General features: G+C 39.8%; 1 long non-coding RNA gene across 1 annotated transcript; it reads right to left on the reverse strand.

The window, feature by feature from the left end:
- Positions 1-851: 851 nt before the first annotated feature.
- On the reverse strand, positions 852-8,649 carry LOC309349497. The gene is made up of 4 exons (XR_014159973.1): positions 8,525-8,649; positions 6,859-6,980; positions 4,940-5,009; positions 852-1,011 (listed from the first exon to the last, which is right to left on the reverse strand). It is a non-coding gene; the product is annotated as an uncharacterized lncRNA (long non-coding RNA).
- Between the last annotated feature and the right edge of the window lie 4,042 nt (positions 8,650-12,691).

Consider the following 12,691-nt stretch of genomic DNA (forward strand, 5'->3'; position numbering starts at 1 on the left):
CAAGTTGCTTTACCAACAATGGGGAAAGAAAGTACCAGGACTTTGAATTAATTAATGGATAAACATAGATAATTTTTCAAGATGCTGTGCCCACGATGCATAGGCTCACAATGCAGTAAACATTAAAATTGGAGGAAAAGGAGAAAGGAAGAGGGAAACAAGCAACTTGGGATTCCAAATTGCCATACTGAGTTATAAAATGCCAGTATGGCCAAGGGGAGCTGTACTCCATCAGCATAAGGGCAACCACAAGTTGCCAACTCCTATGCTCTTCCACTGTATTTTATTCTATCAAGACTTCATAGAGTTTCCTTCATGGTATGTTTTTTATGCTGCTGCTATCTTTAAGTAATTCTTAACAACATTTCTGTGATTTACTGACACCAATTGTTTTGTGATTGTGTGTTTTTACTTCTGCTGTGAGCCAGTGTGAACATTTCATTTCATAGAAAGGTGGAATATAAGGATGGAGAAAGGAAAGATTGAGAGAATTCAAATCAGCACCATATTCAAGGATGTGTTCCTACAGAGATGTATGCATTCCTCTCAAATCAAGCAGTTATTGAATGTTTCTTCTGGAGAAAAAAGGAGAATTGGAAGCTGCCTTTTCCTGACTCCACTTGTCCATCTAGTTCAGTATTGCCCACTCTGGCTGGTAGTATCAAGCAAGAGTTTCTCCCAATCCTACTTGGAAACACATCAGGGATTGAATTTGGGACCACTGCATGCAAGATAGATGCTTTGTCACCGAGTTCCACTGCTTTCTCAAGACATTTAATATTAAATCAAAAAAACACAAGTCAAAATTTCAATTTATTGTTAAAAATATATTACTTTAAAAAACGAGCTCCTGGAATTATGCATGGGATATTATGTAAGGAATACTAGTCCTCCCCGCTTCCCTTTCAACAGTAGATCCGATTCTGAGAAAAGCAAGTGATCAGTTTGTGTATGGAGATGCCACCAAATTTCAGATAAGATGGAATGTGGTGGTAGATTGTCAGATCAACCCTGGAGAATGAGAAACCAAATTTACCACTTTAGGGCTAACACAAGAGACCTATACATAGTTTTGAGTGGAGGTACATCGATGTGAGTCAATTATATCATCCAATACAACAAGGGCAGAAGCGCTTGCTAATTAATTCCATGCTCTGACTATAGTTCTGGAATTATTTATACACTTAACTTGGAAGTTTATCTGGAAATTCGGGAAATGAAATTCTCATCAAATTCATTTGTGCAGAACCACATTGTTCCATTCATTCCAATAGGTGTCCCAACTTGTGAATTGCCTTGGCTTCATTGTAAACAAAGATAATCCATTTAATTTTCATTTAGACACACCTGTGGCTTTAAGGCTTCTTGTACTTGGCCTGACCTTATCAAATGACCTACCTTCCTCCTTTCCAGTAACTTTGCCCGTAGGCATTTTTCTCAGCTCTACATGGGGCTAAGCTGTGGCAGATCTGGCTTTCTTTCAGCATTTTAATAGTATCTATTGCAAAACCTTGCGTTTTTCTTTTATATAGCTAGAGGGCCTGTCAGGCTGATGAGTGTTTGCTACATTTTAGGCTCTTAACTAGATTTCTCTTGCATGTTTTACCATTTACCTCTGCTGCTAACTTCTCTTAGGTTCATATAATGTGTCCCTTTAGGGGATCTCAAGTGCTCTATTTTAATGGCTTGAGTCCAATGAGCAGAACCCATGTGGATTTATAAATTATAGTACAACTATAAAATACCATAAATGGCTGAGCAGGACTGATCCTTTGTGGTCAGGTGGGAACATTTCTGCTCTTGTTCCTGCAGTAAGAGTTATTGCTAGAGGGTGTTTTTTAAAAAAGGAAAGTCCACACTAAAAACACTTAAATAAGATATAAGAAGAAAAAGAGAGTTTGGATTTGATATCCCACCTTTCACTCCCTTTAAGGAGTCTCAAAGCGGCTAACATTCTCCTTTCCCTTCCTCCCCCACAACAAACCCTCTGTGAAGTGAGTGGGGCTGAGAGACTTCAAAGAAGTGTGACTAGCCCAAGGTCACCCAGCAGCTGCATGTGGAGTGGAGACGTGAACCCGGTTCCCCAGATTACAAGTCTACCACTCTTAACCACCACACCACACTAAATTTATATGGACATTTCAACAACTTTTAAACCCAGAGAATCAGAGTTTTAAGAACTCCCCTTCATGTTTAAATCAAGTGAAACGGGACTCTGGGCACTGAAGGTGCTGGAGATGATGGGAGATGATGGGTTTGGAATGCCTTCTAGTGACAACGTGTCAGCCAGTTGCTACTCCAGCTCTGCCTGCTCCTCCTCTCCCATTATTTCCCAACATTCCCCCCTTATTTGCCTCTGAGCTGTGACCTCCCGCAAACCACTGTTGTAAATCTTTACTGTCTTTGTCTTCCTCTGCCTGGAAGGGTTAGGATGGGGAGGTGGTTTCCACCACTCCTCCTCCTCTACCCAGCCCCTAACAGTCCCATATATTGTGTAGCTTTTCTGGCTCTGTTCCAGATATCCATGTTTTGCATGCGGGTGTCTGGTGTTGAGAACCTTATGTGCACCATTCTTCTGTGTAAGCCTGACCTCCAGTTATGGAGAATTCCAGATTGCCCAGAGATCAACAGTACATGCATTTGGGCTGAACAGAATTAGGCTGATTTGTGCCTCGTCTTGATTGTGTTGAAACAGCTGCAAATTGCTACAGAGTGGATCGGGTTGTCCCCAATTGATCTGTAGTGATTTGCAGCTCCAAACAGTCTCTCAGAAAGCCAGAGAGACTGTCTCCAAAATGTTGTGATAATTAACTACAACACTGTATAAGATGAAAACCAGAGTGTGGAGAGGAGAGGAGCTAAAGGAGGCATTGAATGATCTCACTCCACCCAACATTTTCAAATTGTGGTGTTTGCAGAAGTGAAGTCTGTCTCCTAGCAAGTGTTTAGTGGAATTGGGTGGCATTTGTTCAACTTCTCTTTGTTTTCTATCCTTTCCCAACCAATCCCAGTTTCATTCACATTTTGATTTATTTTTAACAAAATGTATTTATCTCAGCATTCACCCACCTCCACTTGTTGCTCTATCAAGCAGTATATAAATTTTATGAAATAAATGAAAACAAATACTTTAAAAGGGAGGGGCTGCCTTAGCTATACTAGAATATAGCCTCTCACAATAATGCTTTGTTTGGGGCTTTAGAATTCTTTTAAAATACAGTATTTCTCTTCCATTTACCCCTTTTTTCTATCTTAATGTGTGGAAATTTGGAAGTTTATTTCCTAACTGATTTGTTGTCCCAATTCAATACAGTGGTACCTCGGGTTACAGATGCTTCAGGTTACAGACGCTTCAGGTTACAGACTCTGCTAACCCAGAAATAGTACCTCGGGTTAAGAACTTTGCTTCAGGTTGAGAACAGAAATTGCGCAGCAGCGGTGCAGCGGTGGCGGTAAGCCCCATTAGCTACAGTGGTATCTCAGGTTAAGAACAGTTTCAGGTTAAGAACGGACCTCCGGAACAAGTTAAGTTATTAACCCGAGGTACCACTGTATATATTCCAGGATTCAGTAGTTCCGGTGTACTTCCCCTAAATCACTGTGTTGCTGAGAATGGCTTTGGCAAATTTTGCTCCATATGAGATCTAAATAATTTTAACTAAAGCAAACAAAGCAAAATACCCTCCATATGGTTGACCCTGAGCTCATTCAAGGAAGCAAGGAACACAAATGTGAGAAATAAATGATCTCTAGTGATGCACAACTCAGTTTATAATGAGCAAGTGAGTAGCAATGTAATGTGTATGACCTTTTTCTAGGGGGAACTATCTGCTGAATATTCTATATGAGAGCTCAAAAACAGCTGCTCTCCATGTTGTGTCAGCAATGCAAGAATAGCTCAATGTGTTTCAATGGTGAGGAAGTCCTTCCATTAGTACACATTGCACACTTCTGCTCCCTTTGTAAGTGTCTTGTCTGTGAGCCCTTTGATGATGGGGGTGATTTTGCTATCTTCCCCACTGCTGCCACTCTAAACGATGGAAATATTATTTGATGTCCTAGCACAATTCCAAGATTCATTCTCAAATTACATGTAGTGGTTACTTTCAACACCATCCTTGGTGGCTTCTGCATGGTGACAAAAATATATATAAAAGAGGAATTGTTATTAATCAAGTTGGATACCCGCAGCACTCTCCAACATTTCACCAATGAAAATATGGGATTAATAGGAACATAATCCAGACTAAAAAGGAAACGATCATCTGCACCTGATTACAAACAGCCCAAGCAAATGAGGCAAGCCAGAGATTACCATGCACATCAAATAGCCATTTTATACATACAAGATGTTCTGAAGGCACCCACAATTTGGTTCAATTTGGTTCTTTTGCAGGGGGATGGACTGGATAACCCTTGGGATCCCTTATTTCCATTTAGTTCATTTTATATCTTCAGAGGATCCCAACTGGGTCATGGTCCCAGCACTCCTGTGGGCAAATTAACGAGACCTAAGGAGTGCCTGATAGATGCCATGCTCTAAAATATTGCTCTGTCATGAACCAATGACCCATAGAACACCATCTGCCTGCCTCCTACACACACACCCATCTTTATCCATTAGAAACAGGGCTCAATCATTTCAAATCTGCATCAGTTCTTTCAAAATGGCAGCTTCTTTCTCATAATCCCTGGGTCAGGGGGTGTCGTGGCAGCAGCAAGGTCTTCCTCTTTTCTTTCTTTCCCATATTACTTCCTCATCTTCCTTCACTTTCACAGAACACTCTATCCTTTTCTTCTCCCATGATTCCCTCTTTGCAACCTCCCAGGGAAACAATCTTAAAAGTCATAATCAAACTTGCAAGGCTTAATTAGAAAGGAAAGTTGGATATACAAAGAGTGATCTGAATTATGCTCCCATAATCTGATTTCTTCTTACCTTATATAATATTTCTGCTTTGTTTTCTTCTGCAGTTTAATATTCTGGTATTGCTTGGGTCAGACTGACACTTAGGAGTAAACAAAGTGAAAATATAATGAGTCCTGAGAGGCAGTGAGGGCTGCTGCTGCTGCTGCTCTCTTCATGTACTCCCCCAAACCAGTAAGTTATTTAAAATAAAAACACAAAGGCTGGCGTGTGCTCTCTCTCTCTCTCTCTTTCACACACACACACACACACACACACACACACACACAAACTTACTTTCTACTCTTTTTCATGTCCATGTACTTTCTCACAAAATGTAACATTCCATTTTAAAAAAATGATTTGGCATGCCTAGAAGTACATGTTCCCACATACCATGGCTATCAGATCCTGTAACACTTTTAGCACTTACTGCAATGAGAAATGGACTTTACACAACAACATTATACAAAGGGGAGGGGGGGACTTACCTTTGGGGTTTTGTTTAGGAACAAGAAAATCCATGGATGATTCATAAGATTTCCTTGGCCTCATTTTTTTCCCTTGGCAATCTCTACTATCTTTGTTTTCCTCTACCTATTTTTCCCAACAAAAAAGTATGAGAACAGAATGTTTTGAGAAAGCATCCTGCTCTTTACCTCTCTAACCCCTGAAGCTGAAGGAGAGAATAGAAAACAAAAAAGAAATGTAACGTTGTGCCATTGTTGTTTCCTATCATTTTGTCTACTTCAGTGTATGTGCCTAACAACACAATGCACAAAACTGAAAAGAAAAGAGAAAAGAAAAGAAAAAGAAGCTTAATATTCCATTCAAGCACTTGCAGTGCATCTTGAAAGTACTCCAGAGCTAAAAAAGAAAAAGCATCAAGATTTCATTGTAAGAGGCTCGTTGTTTACAAAATTGCCAGGAACTTTCAATGAAGTACTCTTCATTGCTGTCATTTCTCTGGGTTGCTTCTTTGGGTCATGTTACAATGCACAGAACAATCACACAGCACAGTCCTGTACATTGCAACTCAGAAGTTCAAAACTCAGGGCCTTGGGCTTCAGTCTTAAAACACACTTACTAGAAGAGCAGAGAGTAAGCAAAACTCCTTCCAAGTAAACATGCCAATGATTGTGCTATTGGTTTTTTTAAAGGCATATCTATTCCACCTTTCCAAAACCTTAATGTGGTCTAAAAATAATAATACCTGCATTGCAATTCTGCTAGTCTTGCAAGACCTCGCTCCTTGCTTGTCTTCTCCCTTCCACCTGACCTGCGAAGACCTTGACTGTCTCCAGCTACAAAGGCTACTTCTGCTGTCCAGGATATCTAGAGACCATCGGGGTGGGCTATTGATTGGGGTTTTTCCTGGGACAAGATTTACTTCAGGAAATGTAATATTTTTGCTGTTAATCTGGGTAATGTTGTTGTCAGACCTTGTTATGAATATTCAGTGGATTTGTTAGTGTCGACTGTATTATGAATATTCAGTGGATTGTTTAATTTCACTGTATCTTTGTTAGTGTGAGATATTTTCATTAGTTCATTGTTTATGTGACTACTTAAATTCCATTATATCTTGTAACTGTGAAAGAATTCTGTGAAATGTTATGACATTGTGAGACCTCTTGGAACATGGTTTATTGTGGAAAGGTAGCATGTAAATTGATGGTGGTGAATATATATTGCAACAAAGGAACAAACTCATTCCCAGCTCCCCCACCTGCTACCTCCCAAAGCTTACCAAAAAGTTCCTAGCAGTTCTCAAAACTGTTTGAATTCCATACTGAATTTTGAAATGCCCTGGCAACAGCAGAGGTGGGTGAGTGAGCACATAAACATTAGCTGTTACCTTCTTAAAGTTCAACAATGCTGCAGTGGTATGACATTTGTGAATAGGCAAAAATGATCCAGAGATTTTGGACTTCACTTTAGGAGTTCGTTACTTGCTTTTTGCTGTAATAGTTTTTATCCTCTAATGCCCGCTCCAGTGCCTGAGTTGTAAAGATCCTGAACTTCTGCATGAAGGGCAATTATGGTGTTTCCTCCCTACATCTCTGGACAGAAGCTTCATGAAAATAAACCAAAATGCTATGATCACTTTGGCACAGCCTTAAATGTAAATGGACATGCCTCATCTTACCTCTCCCCACCGCCGCCCGCCAAATGTAGCCATGACGCCAAACCCTCATTGCTTGTTTACTAAAAGAGCCTGCTAAATATAATTTCGTACCGTTATGCATTGATTGCCACATTCTATTTCTAGAAGATTGCTGTACTAACCATGCCACATATCACTGTTTCCATCAAGCACTTAGGGATTTAGAAACTGCAAACTCTAAAGAGGTAGAATGTAAACATTCACCATCGCTGTCATTATAAAACTCCCAGTGCTGTTCACACTTGATGAATCACTTTTTGCAGATAAATACCAGGCATGTTTGCTGCTAGCTATGATGATTAAAAGTGTTGCTTTCTTCAGTTATACTCCCTCTGCAGAAACAGCGACAACACCCCAAAACAAAACTAAATCTTTCAAATACTCTATTAAGGAAGAATGCAAACACATCTTATCTTTTCTTGGTGAGTTAATGAGGCACCATTTTGTTATGTCCACATAACAGATTCATATCATCTGAATCGACGACAATACCATGGTCAGATTTTAGGCAAGACCTTCATTCTATTTGCAGCTTTTCTTTATCAAATCTGACCTTTGGAGGTCCAGGTCTATCAAGTACCAAACAAGTGACGCCAGGGCCCCATGAAAGCAATCTAGAGAGCCACCTTGTCAGATGCCATGCAGTCAGTACAGATGGGCAAACTCCCCTCAGCTCACCCTAAGCATCTTTGTTTAAAAAAAGATAAAGCTTTCTGAGTAAATGCTTTCTTAAAAACCACAATCTTTAGAGTCTTTCATAAGAAAGCTAAAAGAAACCCCACAAATAGATAAGGAACCACTTCGCTCTTCTGCCAGTACACAAATCCCTTTGCAGTCCTGAAAGGAAAGAGTAACCTGCGTGGGGATCACTTGTGAGAGCTAGGAAAGGCCCTTCACCTGTCTCCTGTCTTAAAGGGAAATAAAGCTTTGTGCATTGTGGGGCTTTGTGCTGCTTCCTATCAGCAGCAAAACTATCTGCCCAGGGCATGGTTGTAGCCTCTGCTGCAGTGCTTCTGGGAAGTCCAGTCAGATGGGCAGGGTATAAATAAATTATTATTACTCCTTTCCTCTGGCAGAAAGTGGCACAGAGATGAATATGCACCATCCAGTGCAGGCTGGTCCATTAAGGTGAATGGACAGTGCCCCACCAAACTTTGTTCTCAGCAAGCCCCACTTTCCTGCCTTCTTAATAACAAATCCAGAGGGCTAAGATGCTTTTCAGTTTCTTCCTCCCCAGTCTCAGTGTTGCTGTTGTAGACATCAACAGAGAGGAAGATGGGGAGGGGAACATACACACCAGTTCCCAGGGGCCAAGGCAATTGGGGGGGGGGCTGGTTCCTTGCAAGTCACATGCATCATTTCAGGATGTCACATCAGTCCCCCTCAATCAACTTGAGATGACAGAATCTTGGGGGGGGGTGGAATAGACAACTAGAATTACTTGTTTTTACCTGTCATCTGTCAATCTGATACCAATAGGCACCAGTTTCCACTGACACCATCCTCATCTGCCGAAGCAACAACATGGTGAGGACAGGGAGGAATGCAGCCTTTGAGTTTATGGAAAGTACTTCCCTTAGAAAAGAAGACATTGTTTAGGTGATGTTTGAGATAAAATGTTAATACAGAATAATTAATTTCCTCTTTCACAAAGAATCTTAATAAAGTTTTAAAGACAAGCAATAAGAAGCGAAAGAGAATTTCTCACAGAGAACATTCATCTCTAGTGGCCTTTCAAAGGTTATTGGTAGCTTAGCTGTTCAAAATGCGCACAACCGCATAAATGGCAAAGTGAAATTGAGTCAGACCGGCAACAATAATATTTAGCAAATTATTGGTAATATGAACTGGTTTTATTTCACCTGCTTGAGAAAATGGAAATGCTTATGAAAACATCATTTGCAAATTAAAAACTCAAAGGGGGAAATTAGTGATGAAATAAGTGTTCGATAAAATGTCTTGTGGAAGGAAGCAATTTTCAGCGTATTATGGGCAGCTTCCCATATGACATTTCCCTTTCCCAGAAACCCCCACCCCCTACCCCATCTACACTAATTACACACCTGTATTGTGGCAATGTGCATATTTGTTAGCCAAAGGGGAAATGTTGCATGTGGAGCTACCCCAAGAAGCAAAGATGCAAAGGCTTGGGACTTGGAAGTCACTCACATTCCTATTCCCTCTTGGATCTTTGTTTCTTGGGTTCATGTTGGTTTGTTCCTTAGGGAAAGCTGGTTTGTTCCTTAGGGAAATGCTTTATGACTGCCTTCTGTTAATTTCCTTTATTGCTAATTTAAAAGAGTAATGACAAAGTAGATGTTTCCCATTCTCTAGCTCAAGCTATTCATTTCAATCAGTGGTTAAGAGGGATTTAATTTCAGATGTTTCATTAATCCATTCAGAGTAGAATGGTTTGATTTGATTATTTTTTTTTTAATCTACAAGGATTACATTGTAACAATCCACGGGGATAGAGTGAAAGCATGCACTGTTACACTGCAGATCAGTCGTGTGCAGTGTGTTAAAAGTGACCATTAAGTTCATGAAGCAAGGTAGGGTTTTCCCATGCAGCCCGTCAAGGAACATAACCTTACATTGTGCCTCCTTTTCTATGCCTGTACCAAACAGTGATGGGTTAAAAGCTAGTTTACAGTCTTGTCTCTCAATTGGTTTCTCTGCATTTAAAGCCCAGCAGTTTGAATGTGTGGACTAACTCCGCTGAGAATCACAGTGCTTGATGTGATCTGTGATGATGCACAAAGTCTGTGATTGTATCTAGACGTAGTCATGCTTTGAACAGACTCACTGAAATTAATGGACTTAAGCTAGTCATGACTAAATCCCATTGATTTCAGAGGTATAACTCCATGTGTGCCTAAACCTGGATCCAACGCTGTTTTCCTATGTGTGCATCAAATGAAAAACATGCATGTATGAACTAGTGCTTACATAGTGGAACATATGAAAATAAACATTTCTCAAGTAGTTTTGCAATTGAAGGCTCTAATCCTAAAACACTTGCCAGGGAGTAAGCTGCCTTAAACATAGAATTTACTTTTAAATCTCGGTGGACTCATTGCAAAGTACTGGAAGACACAAGATTTGCCCACCTTGGAAGAATGGCAGATGCAAGTAATAGACTATATGGAATTGGCAGAAATGACTGGCAGAATCCGAGACCTGGGAGAAGAAGCGGTGGAAGAGGACTGGAAGAAGTTCAAGAATTATCTGCAGAAACATTGTAAAGTGTATGAATGCTAAAATGATTCCTTCCAGTAGCACCTTAAAGACCAACTAAGTTGGTTCTTGGTATGAGCTTTCGTGTGCATGCACACTTCTTCAGATACCTGAGGTTGATGGACTTCCATTTCATGCGGCTCAATGTGATGCCTTCCATAGTTCCAGTTACAGATAGGTAGCCGTGTTGGTCTGCCATAGTCAAAACAAAATAAAAAAATTTCTTCCAGTAGCACCTTAAAGACCAACTAAGTTAGTTCTTGGTATGAGCTTTCGTGTGCAGCTTCAGATACCTGAAGAAGTGTGCAAGTATCTGAAGAAGTGTGCATGCACACGAAAGCTCATACCAAGAACTACCTTAGTTGGTCTTTAAGGTGCTACTGGAAGGAATTTTTTTATTTTGTTTTGACTATGGCAGACCAACACGGCTACCTATCTGTAACTGTGCTAAAATGATGTTGGATATGAAATAATATGGCATCAGTGGTACAGTGTTAAAAAATATGCAAAAAATGTAATAGAAAAAGGGTGAAAAAATAAGGTTATATTATGTCAAAGTAAATAATATGTTAAAGGTGTTCAATTATAAGGAGGAAAGATTGGAGACATAATAGAAGTGATTATAATAATTAGAAATGAGTTTTGAAGAAGGGTAAGGATTTGCTGTATCTGATTGGACAAAGAGGAACACAAAAAAGGGAGGCATGAGGAGGTTTAAGAAAGAAGGTTCTGTAAAAATGAGTCTGAAAACTGGATTTTTTGTTTTTATTTGGTGTACTGTTTTTGGTGTATGTCTTTTTTTGTATTTGGAAAAACAAATAAATATTAAAAAAAAATAAACATAGAATTTACTTTTGTGTAAGCATACATTTGATTGCACCTTAGTGGTTATGCATACCACCAAACAAAGTCTAGAAATCAGGTTCTACCCTATTCTAGACTCATCACACAGTTCAGGACTAGAGCCATACTGCTTTAAGCCTCTAATATGTACAGTGGGCTTTGTGCAAGTTGGACGTTCCTAATTCACTTCTATTGTGAGGAAAGAAAGGGTTCTCATATGCACTGAGCATCCCCCAGCATTGTAGTGACCACTCAGAGCTCAATGAACAGTACAATGGAGACCTGTATGTGCAGTGGACCCAATGACTAGTCTGCAGGGGGGAAATGTTATGAAAACTACTGTGAATCAAATGATGATATTCAACTAAGTTTTACACAGAGCAGACCCACTGAAATTCATAAACTAAGTAAAACTTGGTTGAATACCACCCAAAGTGTCTTATTTGTTGTGTTGTTATCTTCTCTGACAGGATACACATCAACTTCTGGACAAAGACAGCTGTGAAACATGACTTCTATAGCTGATCTCTAACATTACTATAATTCTGCTCTAGTGAATTCAAGGAGTCTGGCTTCTCATGAAATCAGACACTTTCCAAAGAAATAAAAACAGGTATACACAAAGGGGAATATTCATCTGTCAGTCTTTTGAAGAAACCCTTTGGTCATATGTCAGCAAGTAGTTTAAGTTTCATCCTGTGCTCTCATATTTCAAAGCTTCCTCATCTTGTTGAACTATAAGAATATCCTTCAGCCATCTTAACTGTAATTGCAGGAAAGAGGAGCCAGTTAATTAATTGCCTTTAAACAATTAGTACATTCCTATATTTTTTTCATTCCGGTTACAACTTACATTAATTATTGAAATATTAAAGATGGCATGCCATAATCAAATGTTAATTTTAGCACCTGCGGAGACTGACATCCTAAATGAAATTGAAGGGCAGGGAGAATTTGCTCAAAAACAATCTGATCACAACTACAGACATCAAATTTACAGTTCCATCATTTTAAGCTAAGATTTGGGACTAGTGTTTCTTTCTTGTTGGTCCTACAGGAGAGAGGTTAAAAATAATAAAGCTTTCTTCAGCTATGTTTGAAGTAAGAGGAAGAACAAGCAAATAGTAGGTCCTCTGCATGGAGATGATGAAGAACTGCTATTGGTGACAGAAGGCAGAACTGCTCAACACCTACTTTGCCTCTGTCTTCACCCGAAAGGAAAACCGTGTCCAACCTAGTGATAACAGAATAAATGATGCAAAGAGGGAGCTGAAGCCCAAGATGGGAAAAGAGGAACACCTTGCTGGTAAGTTGATTATCTTAGAGCAGGTATAGAGAACCTCCAGTTCCTTGCAAGCTGGGATTGGTTCCATTCAGGAGGCCCCAATGAGAGTTTCCAAGCAAAATGAGAGTTTCCTGCTGAATTCAAGTCCCATTGGTATCAGTTCCACTCAGAAGCTCTGATAAAAGACAGTGTAACTGAAGCAAGCATGAGGCATGCTGGCAAGTCACTTTTCCTTTGTATTGACTCTGCTGCA

The sequence above is a fragment of the Podarcis erhardii genome, assembly GCF_964252035.2.
Source record: "Podarcis erhardii genome assembly, chromosome: 9".
Lineage (NCBI taxonomy): Eukaryota > Metazoa > Chordata > Lepidosauria > Squamata > Lacertidae > Podarcis > Podarcis erhardii.